The following is a 19,486-nucleotide window of genomic DNA, read 5'->3' as shown; positions in this document are numbered from 1 at the left end:
TCAGCCCCATGGTAATAGATAAAACCGTTATTTTTCTAGTGTGGTAGAGACTGTTTAGAGTCACGGAAAAGTTTCATAAATACCATTGGCCAGGCTCGGCCATTATATACATGAATTATTACAGTACCTTGAGATATAACTCGTCCAGGCCTAAAGATTCAAATCTATTTAGTATACTCAAGTACCGACTTATCAGAGCCATACAGTGGAATCACATAATTGGAAGGAAACTTTGTGATTATCCCCAAGTCCCCCCAATAGTGACAAAGAAAAGCAAGACGTTGATTTAGATTTGTCTTGAGTGTTTGACAGAGCCTTGATGTGGGATACTTTAAAATAATAAGCCTATAAATATCGGACTGGGATTCGATGCTGACCACAAACAAATGGGAAACGTGCAAACTTATGTTGGCACAAATCATGTTTCACTACTCCTGTTTTTTGCTGATGTCAAGAGTACATTGGAGAGATTGCCTTGTAGTCCGTAGAGTATGGTTAGTATCAAAGAAACCCCAGGGGTAGGTCTCAGTCCTGGCTATGCCTCAGAATTATGTGTGGAGGAACATAAAAACATAGCCGCTTGGGACTCATCTTGGACTCTCTGCTAATTTCCCTCCCCTTCTGGCGACAATGCTAATCTAGAGTTTTACTTTAACTTTTGGCTTCCTTTATGTAGACATGTCCAAAGCAAGAGAGCAAAAAAAAAAAAAAAAAAGTATCAGACATGAAATTATGATTTTTTTTTTTTTTTTTGCCTACAATTTGGGGACCTATGTTCTCAAGGGACACTGCCCCTAACTCATCACTAAAATACAAGCCCAACCAAAAGATAGGACTTTCAGTCATGAAAAATAAGACCTTCTTGCGAGTCAACGATGGTCTCTTTCCTTCGTGAGAATTGTTCCACTTTATTTAGCCAAGAATCAATCACTCAACCAATAGTAAATTAGTTAAATAACAACTATTTAATATATACTTATTTATACATTAATTCTAGGCTACTACAACAAACCAATTCTCACAAAGGAGAGAAACTCTTCTTTTCCATATATATATAGAGAGAGAGAGAAAATATATATCTATAATATCTGTATATATAAATATATATCTATAAAAATATAGAGAGAAATAACATATATATGTTATTGCATACATAATACAAGTTTGCTGTAAAACATTCAGACAGTTCAGAAGTACATGGATTTTTAAATCTCTCCCATCCCTTCATAGGCACTCGCTAGTATTTGATGTGCGTACATCCTTCCAGAGCTTTCTGTAAGTACCCATACATATGCACATATGTACAGGGGTAGTTCTTTAAATGGGAACAAATTACACATAATGACATGCACACTGCTTTTCAAAAACCAATACTCTGGGGGGTGGGGGCAGAGCAGGGGTGGTGGGGGCGCCCTGGGTGGTCAGTCAGTTGAGCATCCAACTTCGGCTCAGGTCATGATCTCACGGTTCATGAGCTTGAGCCCTGCGTCGGGCTCTGTGCTGACAGCTCAGAGTCTGGAGCCTGCTTTGGATTCTGTGTCTCCCTCTCTGCCCCCCTGTCCCCGCTTGCGCTCTGTCTCTGTCTCTCTCTCTCTCAAGAATAAGTAAACATTAAAAAAAATTAACATTAACATTAAAAAAAAAAAAAAACACCAGTACTCTACCACTGATATCCTCCTCTGTCAGAACAGGCAGACTTCCCTGGTTCCTTTTCAATGGCCGCTTCACCTTCCATAGCATCGATATACCATAATCCAACAATTTTCTCCTATTGATGGATGTGCGACTTGTCAACAGTTTTTCACTCACAGTGCCACAGTGAGCATCCTTTAAACTAGACACAGTCCACCCTGAAGTCGGCACCCCTCCTTGCCCAACTGCAGGGAGTGGTGTCTGAGACACGGAGAGCTGTGCCCTGGGGTTGGGCAGGAAGACCTGCCCCAAGTTTCCTTTAACTTAGTTCTTGGTATTCCGGGCTCCCTGATGAGGCTTTCCTTGTATGTTTATAATAGTTCAATTCTAGCCAATAAATATGCATTGAGCCCCCACCAAGTGCATAGCCCTGTGCTGGAGGCTAGGAATTCAATGCCACACGACACACGGTCCCTGCCCTCAAGGGTCTCACCACAAGGCGGTGGTGGGTACCAATCTAGTAGTAGCAAGAAACGGCAAAGGCAGAAGGAAAGTAGGTAGAATGGCCGCACTAGGCCCTGCTCTTACCTGCGCTAAAGCTTTACTAATTATGCCCCCCCCCCCAGACAAACCTACCTGGTCTCTCAGTCACTACCTAACATTCAACAGATGAAATCACTCCAAGAACGCGTCAAATAGTTCTCCTCTGGGTGATATGTTGACTATATATCTTGGAACCTAAAAACAAAAACAAGCAAAAACACCCAAACAACATAGAAATATATATTTCTATGCCACATACAGGGGCATCATGTGCGGTGGGGTGCACATACAAATGTGTCTAGAAGTGGTGAACCAGCCTCCTACGTAGATGTTGCCTCAGATGGAGGAAAAATGTTCCCTGTGTGTAAGCCCAACCCTCTACCTACACGTTAGACACAATCCACATTTGTTCTCTAAATGTACAGGTCCATGTACGGTGCACTATTCTGTGTTTATCTCCCTTAGACAATGTATTGCTTATTGACGTTAAATAAGTTTACAGCTATTTCGAGTTTTTAAAGGTGGAAGAAAGCTGAAAGATAGTTCATGCCCAGCTCTGGGAAGACCACGCGTAACTTATCTCATTGTTTTTCCTTTCTTTGGCATTGCATTCCAGTCCTCATTGCCATTCTTCCATATCTTCGAGTCTGGATTTCTTTCCTAGCAGCTGGCATGGCTCCTTCCGTACCACCCTCCTTGGAGGTGGCCGCCGTCCCCTCCAAGATAACAATTCTTCCTATACTCGAATCCCATCAGAAAGTCTAGTTTCAACTGCGTCTTCCCAAGCTCCATGACCCTGAGTCCCTCACTTCGCTTTCATTTTCCTCACCGTCCAAACTTAGGCGAGATGTTTGGATTTTCACTGCCACTTTCTACTCAGTAGGACATGCTCTTCAACACCACCCAGTCGTTGAGCCCTGCAAAGTCAGGGGCCTTTGTCCTGGTAACCAATGTGTCCAAGTCCCAGGAAGAGGGGCTGCGCCATCTTGGGTGCTCCACAGAGATTTGTTGACTGACTGAACGCATGTCCCCGTCCCATCTTTCCATGTTCCCAGGCCGATTAGATCCGATACGTGGGATGTTACGGCATTCGCTTTGCCTTCGTTTCTGCTTTCTAAAACGCAAGGTGATGTTTTTGTGCCAAGCCCCAACTTTGCCATTATTAATAAGGAAGCAGGGTGTCTAGCATTATAGGTCAATGAACGTTGACACTTGGGTCAGAAACCAATTTTTGAAAAAAGGCTAATGCTAACATTTTTCTTTTCCTTTGTGAGTGATTATCTTCTGTTCAACTTTTGTCACGGAGCACAGTGATTTCTAGAAGAATGTCTTTGGCTTGGAAAAGCCAGGGTAGATTGACTCTGAGATAAAGTAAAAGCTACCTCCTTCACGTTCCCTTTACCCCAGGTAGGTTTGCTGTCATCCCCTAGATTATGCAGAAAGGAGGGGAAAATCTGAAAGAGGAGTCTGCACCGCTATGAAGGCTCCATTAGACCTTGGCAGAGGCCCAAAGAGACCACCAAGCTCGCTCATAAATGCACAGTGTCTAATAAAAATGTGATGATGATTATTATTATGCATTTATTGAGCAGCAAAAATGCGCTAAATTTAAAAATGTACGTACTCTGTTATTCATATCTCCTGATGGGTATGTAGAAACTGCTGGCTGTTTGTTTTCCCCAGTAATTAGCACGTTGTTTTCACAGCCTGATGGCTGCCAATGGTCACCATTCTGCCCACATGCTTGAGGTTTCTGTGGCCCAAGGACGACACCTAACCCCCCAGCACCTCACACCCGTAAGGCTTTGTTGTGGGCCAAGTTCCAGTCTATGATGGAGTCGATATGGCACAAGCATGTTTAACAAGTCCCTTGGATTTTTTTTTTTCTATTTCTCCAAAGAAAAACATTTGAACCTTCAAACTGAGGAATTTGCTTCTTAACCCAGAGATCACACACAAAAGTGACTTCGAACCTTAAATCTACTTCTCGTTCAGAAATCACTGCAGGAAATCACCAACATCTTAGGCAAACTCCCATTCTAGTTAGAGAATAAAAACAACAACAAATTAGTTCCTGGGGGATTTTCGGACGCTTTCAACAACCATTACTTTGCAAACACTTTATCCACTCTTAGGCAAAGTGTCTTAAAAATATAGCCAATGTTTAATAAGAGGGAAACCACAACCTGTATTGCAAACCAGAAATAGGTGCCTTGTGAACTGCTTGCTTTCTCTAAATTCTGCAGTGAAAAGAGTAAAATCAGTCGATAGGAAGTTCTTATTTTAAATTAGGTGAAGTCTGCAATTTTTCCTTGTGCTCCCTCTTAAAAAAAAAAAAAAAAAAAAAAAAAAAAGCTACAAGTCCCTGAAATGACTCAAGCCAAAGCAGAGAACGGATATTACAGGACCGGACTTGACCAGGCACACCTAAGGCCAACTGCTCAAAACCTTCCTTCCCTGCTTGCACCCGCAATTATTTTCATGCAAATAGTGTTAAGTTAAATTGGCCACTTGTGAGCTGAATTCAGCACTGTCTCCTCATTCTGAGCGGATAAGGGATCATCTTCTAGGGAAATTATATTTTACGAGCAATTTTTGTGTCTGCGTGCTACGGCTGGAACAACACTTAACCCTGAAGATGACAGCAAGAACATTTTTTAAAAACTCCCATCCACCAAATGTATTTGCGACTTTCTCTCATCTCCACTCTTCCGTGATGATGAGTCAGCAGCTATACTATGGGAGCAGACTCCAAAAAGCTAAGACAAATTTGAAGCTTCCCCTTCCCCACCCCCCACACACAAACAAAAACGTCCAGATCTGGGTCAGTCGATTCTGCTCAGGATAAATTACTCTGACGAAAAAGACCTAGCCTATCTTGAAATCCACGCAGTAAACATACTGCCGTCTTCAATTTTTTCCTTACGTAGGTTTTATGTTTAAAGACGTTTGCGGCTCATTCAACACCTATGTCTTTCTATAGAGGAGATGTGGTGTGTGTGTGTGCGTATTAGGCCAAATTTACCATCGTGCTAATTCCGTAAAAACGAAGGGATCCCATCGTTCCGAGAAAGAGCGCTCATGCCTCAAAGGGGACTGGTTCTTCTCGGGATGGGGGTAGGGTGAGGCCAGAGAGGTGCCCGGGATGGACAGTTTAAGAGGCCCTCGTGCTGGGGAGCTGACCCTGCCCGGGAGGGCCCCTAAAAGGCAATGCCTCCTTACTCTCTCTCGGAGTCCAGGCCCTTCTGGGGTCAAGTCGGGGCTGCCGTGACGGCACAAGGCCGGTCTTTCCCACAGGTTGAGTAAAGCCACGTGACCTTAAACTACAGTGGCTTCCACGGCCGGGCCTGGAAGCCCCAGTTCTGTCACCGGAGGTGTTAAAACCTGTGACAGTAAACGAGTCCGGTGATTTGAAACGGCACCGACCGGCTCTCGTTCCCGGCTACAGGCATCCACCCGTGTTGACGGATTCTCATCGCGGGAACCCTCTCCTGCCTTCGGTGCCCCCCCCCATTCCCTCCGAGACGTGACAGGTAACTCCGAAGGCCGCGGCTGGCGGAGGGTCGGCGCCCGTGTGCCGGCCCCGGCTCTGTACTTGTTAAGTGGGATGCCGTGGGTAGAAAAGGGGGCTACCGCCCCGGCAGGAGACGGCCCCGGGGAGAAGGCGCGCTTGCTTTCTCGCCTGCTGCTGCAATCTTGGTCTTGCAAAGGGGCACAGGTTGGTGTCGCCTCGTGTCTATTTCGGCTTTCTCGGGAGACACGAAAACCCCTCCTAGCCAGCGATGCTGAAGTACCAGTCACCGAATGGACATTGTCACAGGCCTGTTGCTGCTCAATGAGATTAGTCTCTAACTGATGCACACGGGTCTCATTGAAAAGGCTATTCTGTAATTGTTGCCATTAGCGAGGCCACCATTAGGCAGTTGCCTAAACTTCCTGGAGGGACCCGCTGGCGGCTCTGGCCGCCACGGTTCACTCACGTAGAACAGCAGGAGCCGCACTAATTTCCAGTCCCCGTCCATTAGGGGAGAGCAGCCGCTCATTAGAGGTCCTACCCTCTCAACTCCAATTACCCCGAGATAATGACAAAACAGGGAGCACACTAGAAACTTTCAGAGCTTCCCAATCATTCCTCCCATTCATGCTCTCTGCTGATTACATCCACAGAAATCAAGCCCAGACCCCGAATCTTCTCACAGGCGGGCCTGTCCGCAGCATCGGCCATGTGAACGTTGGGTCACGTTAATTTAAAGGCTGAGAGCTTTCACCCACACTTAAGACTTTGAGAAAACGCTGCACATAATAAAGCAGTACAGAAAGGGCCGTTTCGCCCTTTCTCCCCACCCTTCTTCACCTTCCGAGGAGAGCAAATCTCAGAGCCACGTGAGGCAAGTCATCAGTCCCAGAAGGTTTAACATCTCTTATCTTTGCAGAAAGCCGCGTGAACATAAAGCCCAACCTGGACATCCCTTCTCCCCATGTCATATTAATTTGGGAGTATAAAGGTGGGGGCAGGCAAGCGAAGAGAGAGAGAGAGAGAGAGAGAGAATTACTTCCCAGGAAAGCGGGAAATCGCACAAATCTGCTTTAAAAACGGCACCGTCACCCATGTGCCAACGTATCGGCCCTCTAGGCAGAGCAGAACCCCTGAGCCACAGGGACCGCCCTTCACATGCTTTTATCTAGTGTCACCAAAATTTCACTTCTATTCCCTCGCGCTCTGATCCGCTTACTGCATCGTCTGTTTGCAATTTCACACTAAATTCAAAAGCCACAGATTTTTACTTTCAGATTCCTCCACTCACCCTTTTTGGCCACCGAGCGGAGTTTGCGTGTTTGTGTACATGTGTCCTCCTCGCTCGCGGCCCCCTCTGACACGGCGGCCCCTTTCTGACTCTGGCATGCGACCTGCCAAAGTGTCGTGTTACTCACGTCTGAACTTATTAATGGCAACGTCTCCATAGTGCTGTAACTGTCTGAATAAGAAGAAAATGTACCATCCAATTGTTTCGCCGTTTTAAATGGATCAACCACTTGTTTTCCGCGTCACGTAAATATTCTTTCAAATAGGCAGAAGCATGCTCTGGAGACTAGTGTGTTACTGACAGGCCTTGTTCGTAGGCGCTAATGAAGGAGATGTTTTTACAGATAAGCCAAAGAGCACAGAGCTCATGTAGTGCAAGAATACTGTTAGGAGACGCATTTCCCATGGTTTTCTGATGTCCTAATCTAATATCCCCAAGTCCCAGTGGAAAAAATTATAACCGTTTGGAATGTGGTACAACTGTCAAAATTACATGAAGTCAGTTCTGCAAACAGCAAAACATAAGTCAGTCTTCTGTTTATTCTGTGCCAGTATGAAAATATAAACGGTCGCTTCCAGATGGAAAATGGTAACAAAGAATACAGGCGCCCTCTTCTGGAGACAGCTAGCCCTTCCACTTCGAAAACCTATTCGCCAAATCAGAGAGGGTCCCGAATCCTAAATACACTTTTAGACACGTTCCCCTTCCTCATTCTTGCTCGAGCAAACACTTATTCTACCAGGCAGAAGCATCAGCAGCTTGTCATTTTCTGGACAAGCAAACGCCTTGCCTCCCGAATCCCTCTTGGCGGACTTACCTGGGCGGGCCCTTAGCCCGGTGAGCTCCAGGAGGGTCTGCCTTCTAGGCGCCTCCTCCGTGGGGATTTCAGACAAGGCCTGGGCCGCCCGGCTGACAGCCACTCCCGCGGGTCCCGCCCTTTCGGGACATCCTGGAGCCACAGCTAGCGAAACTGGTCCCTCCCTTTATCAGACACTACATTAATTCTATCTTCATTGTGTGCAAAAGAACCCCTGATGCGGATAAATCTTATGATCACTGTCGTCAGGGAAATAACGGTGCCATTCTTGCATGCGAGGGCGAGGGCCGTCGCGCAGCATTTCTCGCGACAGATGTGCATTGCTAGCTGCTTGGCGGCCTCTCCCCAGACGGCCGGTGCTCTGAGGATGGAGCCCATCCCCTCCTTTGACTGTGGCACTCTCAGGGCCTTGCACAGTTCCTGGCCCACAGCGTGTGCTTAATAACGAGGGCTTGAATAAATAAATTCCACTTCCGTGTCCAACGGTGGCTGGCTTGAAGCCGCAGCCAAGAGAGCCACAGAAGCAGTACTCACACGGTCACAGGAAGCACAAGGAATCGTGGTTGGGACGGTAAGAAGTCCCCCTTTCCAGCCACAGGAGAGCAGAGGTGAAAAGAGAGAAAAGGCAGGGCAGCTAAACCTCTTTGACTGAAGCGCGGCACGCCCACCCAATGCTGCTGGACCCAAACCTGAGTGGGCACCAGACTCATCCGGGGGGCTTCTTACAGGTAGCCGGAGGGCCCCACTCTAGAGTCTCTGACTCAGCAGGTCTAGGTGGGTCCCAAGAAGGTGCGGCTCTAACAGGTTTCCAGATGGTGCTGATGCTTTCGGTCCAAAGCCCACCCTTCAAGAACCACCGATAGAAAGCTGTGTTTCTCACCCCGACTGCACATTAGAACCACCTGGAGATTTTTGAAAACATAGGTTCCCAAGACACCTGAAATCAGAGTCCATGTGGGTGGGACCCAAGCAGCAGTAATTTTAAAGCCCACCCCCACACCCCAGCCAGATAGAAGACTTTTCTAGACAGAAAGGCTTCGCCAAAGTCTGGGGCCCAATGCCTGTTAGGCTATCTGTTTCAGTGACGGAAACATATAATACTACATCTCTTTACTGCAAAGCCTTCCCCTACACTGTCTCATCTGAGCTTCAAACAATCCTGGGAGATAAAGAAGGCAAAAGTTTTAACTCAATTTTAGAGAAAAGAAGGCAAAGTGACAGCTCTTGGACTTCGATCAGATTTTTTTCTAATGTCAACTTTAGAGTCAAATACACCTGGGATAGAGGTATAACAGAGGCCATGGAAGAGCCGAGCGAAGTGGTCTGGAGATTGGCAACAAGTCTGAACTTAAAGGGAAAAGCGAGCTATCACAACCCAGGGTCACTTGGTGGAAGCCGGACCCACGGTGGACCGGGTAGAGCCACGGCAACCAAAGAAATGCCTGGCTTCTCCCTTTCTGCCAGATTCCTACTGGAGCCGTCTTTTAGCCCGGCCAACGCGGAGGCCGCCTGACGTGGGAGCAGTGTGCGAGGTCAGCACAATGGTAAGGATCCGAGTGTAAACAGGCCCACAGCTGGCCACGGGAATGTAACGTGCCCATATAAGCTGGGCAACCGTGGTCAAGTTACCTGACCTCCCAGGAGTGCAACGGGCCTCTCTAGAAAATGAAGATTACACATCTGGGTTGAATAACTGCACGAGGTCATGCAGGTAGCCTCTAGCACAAACCAGGCACTGAGGAGGCACCCCCTAAGCATAGTTTCCATCTCTTCTCCCGGTCCTCTGCTATCTAGGCTGCTGGTGTTCCTGTTAGCTGCCCCACAATCCCAACACTACTGGAAACGATGGGTCCACACATTAGCAATGTCTGAGCTGAGCATTTTCCCACAGTGCACTGCGATTAACTGCCTCCATGACTGCAGACCTCTTCGTCACAAGACGGCTATCGCTGTCACGGGTGAGTTAGATCAGTACTAGAGAAAGGTAGCTACCATGGGATACCGCATCACAGTGTCCAATAGGTGCTGAAGGCAGGGCGCTGGTCAGTTTAAGGACCTGCTTACCATACTGCTCGGAGAAGCGATGCCACTACTGATTAGACAGACACGGAGGTATGAGGTGTAGGCTGGCCCCCAAAATATCGTTGCCCCTGCCGCTCGGTTGGCGGCCACAAGCTGTGGAATTGATCTGCCCTCCCTTCCGATGGGATATCCACGAGAGGAAACATTTTCTGAAGATATTTTCATGAACACACAGAGCATTTATTTTTATTTCACTATTTTTAAATGATTTTTAATGTTTATTTATTTTATTTTTCAGAGAGAAAGAGAGAAAAAGCATGCGTGGGGGAGGGGCAGAGAGAGAGGGATAGATTCTGAAGCAGGGGCTAGAGATAGAGAATCTCCGAAGCAGAGATTTCCAACCAGGGGCTCGGAGTCACAGACCATGAGATCATGACCTGAGCCAAAGTCAGATGCTTAACCAACTGAGCCACCCAGGGGCCCCGAGCACTGTTTTTTATCACCAGTCAAAAGCAGCAGATTCATCTTCTGGTCACCTTTCGTCTACAGAAACTGGACGCACATTACATAAGAATCAATCAATAAAAAAGAGGTAAGAGAAAAGAAAGAGTTGAAGGCAGGAAATGTAGTTTCATGATTATTTGGTAAGAAGTAAACAAGATTGCCAACATTAAACCTAACATGGCAGGCTTTGGTTTTGCTAGTCATATCTAGAATGTTAAATTATTAAAGCCTAATAGCAAGATGGTGTTTTTAAAAAAAAATTTAAAAAAGCAAAATTTTTATCTGGAAGAAAGTACTTATCTAGCAGTCAGTAGACCTAGGTTCTATCACTACATCCAGCACAAAAAACGTCAAGTCTCTGGATTCATTTTATTTCCTTTGTAAAATTAAAGAGTTAATAAATAATTTTAAAAGTTTCTTCCAAATCCAAAATTATATAAGTCCTTTATTCGAAAAAGAGATTTCAAATTTCACCTTTCACTTTTAACAACTCTGGTTTTATTTAGCAATATATTGTCTTGTTTTTCTCGGGTGTACACAAACCAACTATTATCCCACTGATAGTAGGAGGAGGGTTAGGTTTAAAAGAAGCAATTTGTTAGTAGTGTGGTTCCCTGACTTTCTCTCCGGGAGGGAGCACAGTACCAGAGTTAAGAAGGAAGACTGGAATAGGACTCTCTATAGGCAAATCTCGGAGCCTCCTTCTTCTGTGCAGTCAACGGAGTGACCGCCCTCCTTGGGCTGCTGGGAAATTAACTGAGCCCATACATGTTAAGCGTGATGTCAGGGGCCAGGCATGTGGCATCAGTTATGTTGACCATTATCACAGCACCCTTAAGTTCTAAGAAGAAACTTGTTCTCTTTGTTAGTATATAAGAAATTTGCAGAATCTCATACCAAAATTTATCATTAAAAAAGAGTATCTTAAAATTATAAGGTCAATTAAATCGCCATTCAAATATTACCGAATATAATGGGCAAATGAGTCTTCTTCCCTTGTTATTACTACAAATATTAGAATGATAATATCTTTTTCTCCATTCAGATGGCACTTCTATTCCTAAAGAGTTTGGTGTATTTTTCCTAAGTGTTTTCTTTAAATATCTTGACTATAGGAAATAATCCCAGTTAAAATGTAATGTGCTTTAGAGGAAATAATCATTATGATGTAGTTTTACAATCTTCAACTTTATTAGGGAAAATTTATATGCCCTTTGTCATCTTCAATATTATTTTTAAAAGCATCACATTTTAAGGTAGATTTTACTATTAATTATTGTTATTGCCAATAATAATAATAATTATAACCATTAGCCATTGGCAGCTGCTCAGAGAAGCTAGAGACTCAATAAGCTTCTTTGAGTTTAGCATTTTCATGCAACATATAATTTCAAACTACTGAAAATAGATTTAAACACTAGTAATTCTATATTTGTCTCCTTAACAGTGTTGTGACGTAATAGATTTCCTTCCTATTTAAGTTGTTTCCTCCAGCTGCACACACTGTAATTATTCAAAACTCCGGAATTCACGTTAGACTTAGATACAGACATTCTGGTAAATCTCACTCAAGTTTGGAGTCAAATGTGTCAATTAAAATTGTTGATCTTGACATGTTTCATTATGCTTCTTAATTCAGCTTATTTCCGAGCCTAGAGACAAAAGTGTACATATTTTCCCATTATAACAACATCTTAAAGAGAAAACTATCAATAAAAGAAGCAATAAAATTAGTAACTCTAATAAGAATTTAAAAGACCTAATTCCGCTAGTGTTACACATCCTAAACATTCTAGAATTGATCGTTTCATCTGAGTACAGAGTATCGATACTCACCAGAAAGGAATCCAAAAGTGCTCAACTGTTTCAAAGGATCATGGTGAAATGACAGTAATATGTGCCTTAGAAAGTTTTCCAAAAATCATTCACCTTCCTCAATCCTATTTAACTTACATTTTTTTCAAATATCTTCCTTTATATTTTCATATAGTACTCTGTGCTGCCTCTATCCAAACTCACATCCACAAAACTCATATTCTATTTCATTACATTTCAAGAATACAAGTATTTGCTTTGGGGCAAATAAAACTAGGCAATTATCTCATTATTTCATTCACCTCATCAAAAGTAGTCAGAGTTTTTAAAAACTCTTAGTAGTAGAACTTGTGACATCATCAGATGTCATCGGGCTCTCAGATCTTGGTGCATGTAAGAACGAGCTGGGAGCTTCCCATCCGGCAGAGTTGCAGTCTAGACAGTATGAAAGGCCCTCTCAACGTGCAACAAGTAAATTCTACATAAAAAGCCATTTTTGCCACATTGGGGGGCTCTCGGGAATTAAGCTGTGGCAGTCATTATCAGGGGTTACCAGTATCTGATTCTCCTTTCCTTCTTGGGCCTGTGGAAGATCGTATTTCCCAGGTCCCTTGCGGCTGGGGGAATCACATAACTCCCTCCAAAAATATGAGCTGGATGACAAATGTCGCTTTTGAGTTGACAGAATAAAAGTTTCATATAAAATTCTCTCTGCTCTCTTTTCCGTTTACATCATGAAAGCAGGGGCCTCACGCTGACACAGCAGGACCATAAGAACAAAGTAACCCGGGCTGCCTGAGGACAGGTGCCCTGGTGACACATGTACTGTGACCTGCATCAGTCCCTCTGTGGGTGAGAGATCAACTTATGCTGTTTCAAAAGACTGAGATTTTTGGAATTGCTTAACACAATGTAGCCTAGCCTATTCTAACTGATTCATAACATAAACTTACAAGGAAGAAAAATACACAGTGAGTTATAAACGTGGGTAAAGTGCTGTGTGGCATGGCAGTAAATATTACATATCAACCTAGCCAGGATGAAGGGAGGGGAGTTGAAATAAGGGCATGAGGATTTGGCCAGAGACTCGACAAAGGTCCAAAGAAACCCCTATCTTCCAAGAAGAAACAAATATCCTCAACTGAGGTCCCCAGGGTTTCCACACATTAACCGACTAAATATGAATTCTCAATCAAAAATCATAAATCAGGGGTGCTTGGGTGGCACAGTCAGTTAAGCGTTCAACTTCGGCTCAGGTCATGATCTCCCGGTTCATGAGTTCGAGCCTGCTTCGGATTCTGTGTCTCCCTCTCTCTCTGCCCCTCCCCCGCTCATGCTCTGTCTCTCTCACTCTCTAAAATGAAAAAATGTTTAAAAAAAAAATTTTTTTAAAGAAACGAAGGGGTCAACCGGGCAATTAAATAAGAAATTAAAAAATATATGGAAACAAATGAAAATGAAAACAAAACAGTCCAAACGCTTTGGGGTGTAGCAAAGGCACTCCTAAGAGGAAAATACGTTGCAATCCAGGCGTATCTCAAGAAACATGAAAAATCCCAAGTACAAAATGTAACAGCACACCTAAAGGAACTAGAAGCAGAATAGCAAAGACAACCCAAACCCAGCAGGAGAAGAGAAATAATAAAGAACAGAGCAGAAATAAACAATATAGAATCCAAAAAAAAAAAAAAACAGTAGAACAGATCAATGAAACTAACAGGTGGTTTTTGAAAAAATAAACAAAATTGATAAGCCCCTAGCCAGAATTCTCAAAAAGAAAAGAGAAAGAACCCAAATAATAAAATCATGAATAAAAATGGATTTATCACAACCAGTCTCTCAGAAATACAAGGAATTATCAGAGAATACTATGAAAAATTAGATGCCAACAAACTGGACAACCTGGAAGAAATGGACAAACTCCTAGATACCCACACACCACCAAAACTTAGACAGGACGAAACAGAAAATTTGAACACACCCATAACTAGTGAAGAGATTGAATCAGTTATCAAAAATCTCCCAACAAATAAGAAAGAGTCCTAGGTCAGATGGCTTCCCAGGGGAATTCTACCAGACATTTAAAGCAGAGATAATACCTATCCTTCTCAAGCTGTTCCAAAAAATAGAAAGGGAAGGAAAACTTCCAGACTCATTCTATGAAGCCAGCATTACTTTGGTTCCCAAAGCAGACAGAGACCCCACAAAAAAGGAGAATTACAGGCCAATATCCCTGATGAACGTGGATGCAAAAATTCCTAACAAGACACTAGCAAATCGAATTCAACAGCATATAAAAAGAATTACTCACCATGATCAAGTGGGATGCATTCCTGGGCTGCAGGGCTGGTTCAATATTCGCAAATCAATCAATGTGATACATCACTGTAATAAAAGGATAAGAACCATATGATCCCGTCAATAGATGCAGAAAAAGCACTTGACAAAATACAGCATCTTTCTTAATAAAAATCCTCAAGAAAGGCAGGATAGAAGGAACATACTTAAACATCATAAAAGCCATATATGAAAAGCCCACAGCTAATATCATCCTCAATTGGGAAAAAACTGAGAACTTTCCCCTTGAGATCACAGCAACACGACAGGGATGTCCACTCTCACAGCTGTTGTTTAACATAGTGTTGGAAATTCTAGCATCAGCAATCAGACAACAAAAGGAAATCAAAGGCATAAAATTTGGCAAAGAAGAAGTCAAACTTTCACTTTTTGCAGATGACATGATACTGTACATGGAAAACCCTAAAGACTCCACCAAAATGCTGTAGAACTGATGCATGAATTAGGCAACGTCGCAGGGTACAAAATCAACGTACAGAAATTGGTTGCATTTCTATACACCAATAATGAAGCAACAGAAAGAGAAATCAAGAAACTGATCCCATTTACAATTGCACCAAGTACCATAAAATACCTAGGAATAAACGTAACCAAAGATGTAAAAGATCTGTATGCTGAAAACGACAGAAAACTTATGAACACAATTGAAGACACAAAGAAACGGAAAAACATTCTATACTACCCAAAGCAATCTACACATTCAATGCAATCCCAGTCAAAATTACACCAGCATTCTTCTTAAAGCTAGAACAAACAATCCTATAATTTGTATGGAACCACAAAAGACCCCGAATAGCCAAAGTAATACTGAGGAAGAAAACCAAAGCGGGAGGCATCACAATCTCAGACTTTAGCCTCTACTACAAAGCTGTAATCATCAGGACACTATGGTATTGGCACAAAAACAGACACATAGACCAATGGAATAGAAGAGAGAACGCAGAATTGAACCCACAAATGTATGGCCAACTAATCTTTGACAAAGCAGTAAGGAGTATCCAATGGAAAAAAGACAGTCTCTTTAGCAAATGGTGCTGGGAGAACTGGAGAGCAACATGCAGAAGAATGAACTTGGACCACTTTCTTACACCATTCACAAAAATAAACTCAAAATGGATTAAAGACCTAAATGTGGGACAGGAAACCATCAAAACCCTAGAGGAGAAAGCAGGCAACAACCTCTTTGACCTCAGCTGCAGCAACTTCTTACTCAACACGTCTCTGAAGGCAAGGGAAATAAAAGCAAAAATGAACTATTGGGACTTCATCAAGATAAAAACTTCTGCACTGCAAAGTAAACAATCAACAAAACTAAAAGGCAACCGACGGAATGGGAAAAGATATTTGCAAATGACATATACAGATAAAGGGTTAGTATGCAAAATCTATAAAGAACTTAACAAACTCAATGCCCGAAAAACAAATAATCCAGTGAAGAAATGGGAAGACATGAAAAGACACTTTTCCAAAGAAAACATCCAGATGGCCAACAGGTACATGAAACGATGCTCAACATCACTCATCATCAGGAAAATACAAATCAAAACCACACTGAGATACTACCTCACGCCGATCAGAGTGGCTAAAATGAACAATTCAGGAGACTACAGATGCTGGCAAGGATGTGGAGAAACAGGAACCCTCCTGCACTGTTGGTGGGAATGTGAACGGGTGCAGCCGCTCTGGAAAACAGTGTGGAGGGTCCCCAAAAAATTAAAAATAGATCTACCCTATGACCCAGCAACAGCACCGCTAGGAATTGACCCAGGGGATACAGGAGTGCTATGCATAGGGACACTTGTTCCCCAATGTTTATAGCAGCTCTTTCAACAATAGCCAAATTATGGCAAGAGCCTAAATGTCCATCAACTGATGAATGGATAAAGAAGATGTGGTTTATATATACAACAGAATACTACTTGGCAACAAGAAAGAATGAAATCATGCCATTTACAGCAACGTGGATGGAATTGGAAGGTATTATGTTGAGTGAAATAAGTCAGTCAGAGAAAGACAGATATCATATGTTTTCACTCACTGTGGATCTTGAGAAACTTAATAGAAGACCATGGGGGAAGGGACAGAGAGAAAAATAGTTACAAACGGAGAGGGAGGGAGGCAAACCCTAAGAGACTCTTAAATACAGAGAACAAACTAAGGGTGGATGGGGGGTGGGGGAGAGGGGAAAATGGGTGATGGGCATTGAGGAGGGCACTTGAGATGAGCACTGGGTGTTGTATGTAAGTGATGAATCATGGGAATCTATCCCAAAAAACAAGAGCATACTTTATACACCGTATGTTAGTCAATTCGAGAATGAATTATATTTTTAAAAATAGTAGGTAGGTAAGTAAGTAAGTAAGTAAATAAATAAATAAATAAATAATGAACCGTGATCAAGTGGGATTTATTTAAGGAATTCAAGAATGGTTCAGTATATGAAAACTATCAATGTGATATGCCACAAAAATAGAATGAAATGGGAGGAACCACCTGATCATTTCAATTGCTATAGAAAAAGGATTTGGCAAAATTCAATGCCCCTTCACGATAAAAACATTAAACAAACTAGGAACAGAAGAAAGCTACCTCAACATAAGTAAGGCCACACATGAAAATTCCATGGGAAACATCACACTCAATAGTAAAAGTTAGGAAGCTTTTCCTCTAAAATTAGGAACAAGGAGAACATGTCTACTTTCACCACTTCTATTACACACTACTGGAAATTCTAGCCAGGGCAATTAGGCAAGAAAAAGAAATAAAAGGTGTCCAAATTGGAAAGGAAGGAGGAAAATTATATGTGTTTCCAGGTGATATCATTTTAATGTAAATCCTGATAAATTAAAAAACTGAGTATTTTTAAGTTCCCCTAGTGTAGTCCGTAAGACTACATTCAATCCCATGGCCCTGGGTTCATGATCTGAGCCAAAATCAAGAGTCAGACGCTCAATGGGCTGAGCCACCCAGGTGCCCCTCTTTTCTAAAATAAGCATCCATGTAGACCATAAGACAACACTAGAGGAACTTACAAAAGATATATTCATGAGAAGGAAAATGATCTCAGAAAGGGGGACTGAAATGCAGGAAGAAGCGGGCAAATAACTTGCCTAAAATGCAGGAATATCTTCTGAATCAATAGTAATGTTTGATTTGGAAAGATAAGGCTAGAATAAAATGTTGAATAAAAACAAGATAAAAATTGGGACAAAGTGATCAGAGCTAAAGTGTTCCAAGGACCCAAGTTGTCCAAAAGAGGGCTAAAATATTAACTTCAAATGTTGATAAATAAGTATGCATAAGAGTTCAAATATGAAAATTGAAGGTATCATTTCCAACCAGTATTCTTTTTTTTTTAATTTTTTTTTTTTAACGTTTATTTTATGTTTGAGACAGAGAGAGACAGAGCATGAATGGGGGAGGGTCAGAGAGAGAGGGAGACACAGAATCGGAAGCAGGCTCCAGGCTCTGAGCTGTCAGCACAGAGCCCGACGCGGGGCTCGAACTCACGGACCGTGAGATCATGACCTGAGCCGAAGTCAGACGCTTAACCGACCAAGCCACCCAGGCGCCCCTCTTTTTTTTTTTAATTATCAGTATTTAAAAGGCAAGAAAGAAGTAAAAAAACATAGGAAAACATAGTCAAATAGACAGCACCAAGTAAGATTATTGAAACAAATTTAAATATGTCTATAATCACAAGAAAAGCTAGTGAACTAAACTTGCCAGATAAAAGACAGGCAAAACCTAGCCATATGCTATTCACAAAAACCAAAACATAGAGATATGGAAAATTTTAAACTAAATTTTACCTCATTTTTACATATGGAAAAAGACTTCCAGGAAACTAATAAGCAAAAGATAGCTAGAGTAGCTATATTTATTTCAGACAAAAGATATTCTCTGACCACAAGCACTATTAAGGATACATCATTACATGATGATAAAAAGAGTCAGTGCACCAACAAATTACTACAATTCTACAACTTATATGCCTCAAAACTAAAAAACAAACAAACAACTACTGCTTGAACTACGGGAAGTAAGTGACAAATTATTGTCGTAAGATGTGTATATTGATTGGAAGAGTTCAACATATTTTTCCCAAACGTGAAATAAGACAAGTAAACAATAAAGCAATAGCAACTACAGCTTTGAAAGAATTTGAAAACACAACAAATAAGCTTGACTTACTGGACATATCTAGAACAGATCCAATAATTACAGAATGCACATTTTTCTCAAGCACAAAGGGAATATTTACAAAAATTAATGCAAAGCAAGTCTCTACATTTAAAAGAAATAGCACACAAGTCTTGCTCTCTAAACACAAGAGAAGGCATAAACAAAAAGATAAACAAAAGGCCCTATATTTGAAAATTAAAGCAAAACTTCACAAAATGTGTCAAAGAAGACATCATAGTGGAAAATTTTAAATATTTGTAAATGAATAATTTACAAATATTCAATTTGAGCCCCACATTGGGGGTAGAGTTTACTTAAAATAAATACATAAATAAGCCAAATATGGTGAAATTAAAAAAAAAAAAAAAAAAAAAAAGAGGGGCACCTGGTGGCTCAGTTGGTTAAGCATCCGACTTGAGCTCAGGTCATGATCTCACAGTTCATGAGTTCGAGCCCTGCATCGGGCTCTGTGCTGACAGCTTGGAGCCTGGAGCCTGCTTCAGATTCTGTCTCTCTGTCTCTCTGTCTCTCTGTCTCTCTCTCTCTCTGCCCCTCCCCTGCTCATGCTGTTTCTCTCTCTCTCTCTCTCTCAAAAATAAATAAGCATTAAAAAAAAAAATAATAAAAAATAAAATGAAATTAAAAATTAAAAGAAAAAAGAAACACCACATTCGAAAACTTGTAGGCGTATGGCAAAAGCAGTAATTCATGAATATTTAAAGACTTAGATGCCTAATTTAGAAAAGAGGGGCACCTAGGTGGTTCAGTCATGATCGCAGGGCCATGGGATCGAGCCCTATGTTGA

General features: G+C 42.3%; 1 protein-coding gene across 6 annotated transcripts in view; it reads right to left on the bottom strand.

The window, feature by feature from the left end:
* The window catches only part of FGF9 (fibroblast growth factor 9), a 93,912-nt gene that overhangs the window by 50,298 nt on the left and 24,128 nt on the right, over window positions 1–19,486 (bottom strand). The window contains exon 1 of one of the 6 annotated variants that reach the window (XR_006199846.1): window positions 14,450–14,490. The exons of 4 other annotated variants lie outside the window; for them this stretch is intronic. The gene's annotated coding sequence lies outside the window, so the exon portion shown is untranslated. Of the gene's footprint in view, window positions 1–2,268; window positions 3,794–14,449; window positions 14,491–19,486 lie in introns of those variants that run through there. One more of the 6 variants, XR_006199870.1, reaches the window with a different exon arrangement.

This window comes from Panthera leo, chromosome A1, assembly GCF_018350215.1.
Source record: "Panthera leo isolate Ple1 chromosome A1, P.leo_Ple1_pat1.1, whole genome shotgun sequence".
Classification (NCBI taxonomy): Eukaryota; Metazoa; Chordata; class Mammalia; order Carnivora; family Felidae; genus Panthera; species Panthera leo.
Note: the sequence above shows the minus strand (reverse complement) of the source record. Positions and strands in the feature narration are given on the sequence as shown.